Below are 6,245 nucleotides of genomic sequence, written 5' to 3'. Positions count from 1 at the left end.
CAAACCGTCAGGCGACTCAGAAGGGGAAAGCAGTGTGCCACTAGCACTGTATATAGTGGAGATGGTGAGATGTTGACTTCGACTGGAGATGTCATTGGGTGGTGGAAGGAATACTTTGAGGACCTTCTCCATCCCACCGACACGTTCTACAGTGAGGAGGCAGAGTCTGGGGACACGGGAATAGGCTTGTCCATAACTGAGACCAAAGTCGCTAAGGTAGTTAAAAAGCTCCTTGGTGGCAAGGCTCCAGGGGTGGATGAGATCCGTCCGGAGTTCCTCAAAGCTCTGGATGTTGTGGGGCTGTCTTGGCTGACACGCCTTTTCAACATTGCGTGGACATCGGGGGCAGTGCCACTGGATTGGCAGACTGGGGTGGTGGTGCCTCTTTTTAAAAACTGGGACTGGAGGCTGTGTTCACACTCCTCAGCCTCCCTGGTAAGGTCTATGCAGGGGTACTGGAGAAGAAAGTCCAGCTTATAGTTGAACCTCGGATTCAGGAGGAGCAGTGTGAGTTCCGTCGGGGTCGTGGAACACTGGACCAACTCTTCATCCTCTCCAGGATTCTGGAGGGTTCATGGGAGTTTGCCCAACCAGTCCACATGTGCTTTGTGGATTTGGAGAAGGCATTCGAATGTGTTCCCTGGGGTATTCTGTGAGAGGTGCTTTGGGGGAACAGGGTACATGGCTCTTTGCTACGAGCCATTCAGGCCCTGGACAAACAAAGCAGGAGTTTGGTTCGCATGGCCGGCAGTAAGTCAGACTCGTTCCCAGTGAGAGTTGGACACCTTCAGGGCTGCCCTTTGTCACCGATTCTATTCATCATTTTCATGGATAGAATTTCTAGGCGCAGTCAGGGGATGGAGGGTGTCCGGTTTGGTGACCTCAGGGTCACATCACTGCTGTTTGCAGATGATGTGGTCCTATTGGGGACATCAGGTCATGAACCTCAGCTTTCGCTGGATCAGTTTGCAGCCGAGTGTGAAGTGGCCGGGATGAGAATCAGTACCTCCAAATCTGAGGCCATGGTTCTATCTCAGGGACCCTGGGGAAGACCCAGGACATGCTGACGGCACTATATCACCCAGCTGGCCTGGGAGAGCCTTGTAATCCCCCCTGGGGGAGCTAGCGGAAGTGGCGAGGTCTGGGCCCCCGCGACCCGAACCCCGCGAAGCGGAAGATAATGGATGGATGGATCGATACACACACACACACACACACACACACACACACACACATTATATATTATACACATACATACACATGTGTGTGTATAGATATAGATATACATATAGGTATATCTATCTATCTATCTATCTATCTATCTATCTATCTATAGATATAGAGAGATAGACTGACATGTACACACACAATGATTGTTTAATAAGTTAATCTAACACATTGTTACTTCCCAATGACAAAAAAGTATTTCAAATTCTTCTTTTTTTTCTTTTAATTTAGATTCTTGTAAAGATATCTGGTTCCAAGTAATTTTGGAGCATTTTCATGCAAATGAAGATAAAGAAAAAGAAGAAGTTTTTTTGGACACTGGAAATATAGACCTTAACTCCTCATGCATTTCTTTCTGCTGTAGAGCTCAATGCATCTTTCAGTTTTGGTTATTTATTGCTCAACTCTGCCCCCTGGTGCAGGTTTCAAACTAGTGCAGTAGCAAATGCAGTAAGAAAATTTAATCTCGACCATGAAGAAGGGAGAAGATGCATGTTTGGTGTCTTAAATCTGTAACTGCTAGCTTTGTTTTGCAACAAAGTACTGTTGTTCTTACTTTAGGGTATTTGAAAATTGTGTTCTTCTCTTAACATATCGTTGTCTGACATTGTTCATATTTCTTTTTAAGTACAAAGTAAAAAATCCTTTGTAAATTTGGATATAGAGGATTAATTATATAAGTGGAGGTTAAATAAATAACAACAAAAGTGTTTCCCTCCAAATTGTTAAAGTAATAGTACTTAGTAAAAAGTTTAAAAGGTGCATCAACAATGAATGTTTTTATTATTATTATTATTATTATTATTATTATTATAAGAGTTTACAGACTTAACTGATAAGAAAATGGTAGAATTCAGCCCCATTATACAGAAAGTACAAGAAGTAAATTTAAAGAAATTATATCTTTCTTGACAAAAGTCCCACTGACACATTATTCCAACTGTTCTACAACTGGATGATTTCCCCTCTGTAATTAAATTAGTGTCATCTCTTATCACTGATGTCAGATACAGCAACCTGGCGGGAGGCAGAGAGAAAGGGTAATTATAGGATCTTCTCATATTTCGTCATGTCTGTGTCATTTTTAATCACTCTCCTGTCGGCCAGTGGGGCTGCAGTCCACAATCTGCTGAAGTCTTACAATACTAATTATCTGAAACCTGATACTAGAAGCCTTTCACCATGATTCAGAGTGTCACTGAAATGGCTTGACTTACATCTTGCACGCCACTCTTTTAATGAGAAACCTGTGTCATTATAGTCATTATTCACACATGGTTTAAACCTGATGAGAAAATGTAATTCAGCCATGGATTTGCAACATAAAAGAAAAGTTTAAAATATTTCTTACTAGTTTTCTGAAATCTTGAAAAAAAATGAAGCCTTAATAAATGTTTTGATTTTGTGTATATTTTACCATAATAAAGTCTACAACATTTTGCTTTTTTGTTATACACTTTAGTATTACCACAATACTATCACTACTACTCCTACTACTCATATGAATAATACTTTTACCTTTTTCTATAAAGTTCCAGAAATGTCAGGACAGTAGGAAAAACAGAGCAAAAAAAGACCGGAATCAGTGATTTATATATCTATTTTTATCTGTAGTTAAACAGAACAGTGTAAAAACAAGATAAAAAATGTTTTGCATTATTAATTTTATAGTTTTTTTGTAAATATACACTCATTCTGCAATTGATGCCTGTGACACATTTAAAAAAAGACGATCCGGTGGCTATTTAGGATTAGAAACATGGATAAATGTTCAGAAAACAATTTTAAAAAGGTAACGTAATCATGCTTGGGTATAAGAGGAGCATCCATGAAATGGATCATTAATGAGAAAGGATTGGTTGAGGCTGTCTAGTAGTCCACTGAATTAGAAAAATGCATTTGCAAGGATTTTAGGCATTTCACCCTATATTGTGCATAATGTTATCCAGAATCCGGAAAAAAACTCTATACTAATGTCTTTGTACTATGCAGCTGAAGCCTCATGCCAACAATGTTCAGAAAAGCTGCTGACTTCTCTGGGATTAAGCTCCTCTCAAATGGACTGAAATACAGTGGAAATGTGTATTGTGGTCTGCTGAGTCTGCCTTTCAGATAGGTTAGGGAAGTAATGGATGTCATGTTCTCAGGTCAAAGCTGCAAAGGGCCTTATAGATAGTAAAGTTCAAAAGTCAGGGTCTGTCCTGGGTATCAGTGAGTCACCTGCACATCTGTAAAGGTACTTTGGAACTACATAGGCTGCCTTTTAGATGCTGTCTTTTTCATGGATATCCATGCTCATTTTAACTTGACAACGGCAAGAAACATTCTGCACATGTTCCAACAGCATGACTGCACAATCAGAGCGTGCAGGTACTAGGCTGGTCTGTCTATCCCCTAGTGATTACGAAGTGAAAAATATGACATGGAAAGCCGTATCCAATTTATGCAGCTGAAATCTTGTATAATTGAAGTATAAAAACAAAAATGAATCAGTTGGTGTCTTCAGTCCCCTACCATAGAGCCTGAAGATCCAGTTGTACATAATGATCATAGAGTTCATTCTCACATCATAACCATTTGGTTTGGTTCCTTCACCTAACAAAAATGAGCCAAACTCCAGCCCATAACCAGAACAGTGGAAAGGATCAGTGGATGTAGTCTGCCAATGCTTGATGATCAAAAATCAGTTGAAACATGAAATGTCATAGTTTTGAACTGTTGTCAAGTAATAGGGAATTTACTAATCACTCTTTTCTGTCTTGGGTGGCATGGTGGCGCAGTTGGTAGTGCTGTCAACTTAGTGAGAAGGGCCTGGGTTTGATTCCTGGCTGGGCGACGAGGGTCCCTCTCTGTATGGTGCATGTTCTCTCCGTGTCTATGTGGGTTTTCTCTGGGTGCTCTGGTTTCCTCCACAGTCCAAAGACATGCAGTCAGACAAATGGGATATGCTAAATTGCATCTAGGTGTGTGTGAATGTATATGTCTGTCTGTCCCTCTGTCTGCCCTGCGATGGACTGGCAACCTGTGTATCTTGCCTTCTGCCTAGTGACTGATGGGAAAGGCTCCGGAAGGGTAAGTGGCTTAAGAATGTTTGTGTGTTTTCTGTTTTTCTTAGCATTTCACATACTGTCCCAACATTTTTAAAATTGTATTTGTATTGCACTGATTTGGTGCCCTTTAAGAATAAGCATTTATCTAGTCAAGGCAAATTTATTTGATGTTGTCACAAAGCAGCTTCACAGAATTCCAGTAAATGCAATGTTTTAATATGAATGTTAAAACCCCCAGGTGAGCAAGCCAGGGGCAACAGTGGCAAGGAAAAACTCCTTCAGAGCTGAGGAAGAAACCTTGGGAGGAACCAAGACTCACAAGGGGGGGACCTATCCTCCTCTGGTCAAACTACCTACAAAGTTATTATACTACTAATATTAGTAGTAGTAGTAATAGTAGTTAGCTAGGAGTCCATGAAAACTTCGATGCAGGGTGGGCAGCTAGTCCAAGGCAGGTGGCTGTAGCTGGGGCGTGGGCAGCTGGTCTGAAGTGGGTAGCAGGACAGCTCGACAGTCAGTCGTCCTTCAGTGTCCGGCCGGACAGGTAGGCGGTTGTATACGCAGAAAAACGTAGAGAGATGGAATTAATTTTGTTCTGTTCTAGTTAAGCTAATGTCTGGGGAACAAATGAATACTTTCCTTTTAGTTGATCCTAGTGATGACCAAGCCTAAGGAGCAAAAAAGGCACCCCACTGATGAAACTATTGCACCATAATTGTCACCAAATGGAGATGCTCTAACAATGTCCTGTAACAACAACAAAAACATTAATTCTGCAGTAATAGAATTTTTAAAGAATAAAATAATTTTACAGTACTATGCTGAAGTCAGAGACTGCACTTATTTTCCAGTCAAAATGGCCATTAAGTCATTCATTTAGATATAAGATAATATACTTGCACAAGGATGGGGAAAGTCAAAGGAAATAGGTGGAAAACAGGAGTATCATATACAACTGGGAATACCACCAAAACTGACATCATCAGTTTGAGCTTTCATCTCTGAGACACAGGAGGAAAACAAGATCCTCTCTTGCTTTAGTTCTGAAAAAAGACAACTTAATATTATGGGTCTGATAGGATGTGTAGCTGCAAAGAAGCTGCTGTTGAGAAAAGGAAATAGATAAAAAGTAGAAGAAAAATTGCAATAGAACACTAAAACTGGACATCTCAGATTGATCAGTGATCAGTCTAAATTTGTAATTAAGAGTAATTAAGATATCCCTACAGATTTCTTTGAAAAACAGCAAGTTTTCTGAAAAGAATATTAATAATGACAAAGAATGGATAAATACTAAATACTAAAAAAGTGATATTATATTTTGTTGTTGGAAGTTTCTATGTGATTGTCTGTTAAATTGATATTTTCTGTTATTTTTTCCCCGATGCTGAAAAATTAACTTGCACTTAATTGCCATTTTGGTTAGAAATAAAATAAACAAAAAGACTGATTTGAAAAACACAGTTTTATACAAGCAAAGCTGAGACATAAACCTAATTGATATGACCAGAACTAGCAAGCAATTTATACTCTTTGCAGACAGAACTGATTGGATACAGCAATATGATTCACAGTGCTGTGATGGACTGCATGAAGCTTTTGGTTGCATTCACAGCAGATGAAAATTTATGAATTGGTCATTAAGAAAAATGACTTGAATTACTCTTTTGCACAAAAGACTGTGGGTGCATTGCTGTTCAGTTCAGTTCCAAGCATTTCAGTTAATGATCGACAATGTATTTATTAACTCTGAAAAGTGTTACCCCTTTAAATTCCCAAGATTATTACATTTTAAGCTTTGTTTCCAAACAGAACAAACTGCTAGAAATGCTCTTAAGTTATAGGAGTGAAGAATAGGGGTCTGGACCCACAGAGTTCAGTGAAACACCTCAGTCTGAACACAGAACTCAGTTCAAATAAACCTTTCAAAAAACAGCTCTCATGGAGCAACATTTTTGCTGTCTGACC

Source organism: Pygocentrus nattereri, chromosome 3 (assembly GCF_015220715.1).
Source record: "Pygocentrus nattereri isolate fPygNat1 chromosome 3, fPygNat1.pri, whole genome shotgun sequence".
In the NCBI taxonomy this organism is placed as follows: Eukaryota; Metazoa; Chordata; class Actinopteri; order Characiformes; family Serrasalmidae; genus Pygocentrus; species Pygocentrus nattereri.
This window is presented reverse-complemented; position numbering follows the sequence as displayed.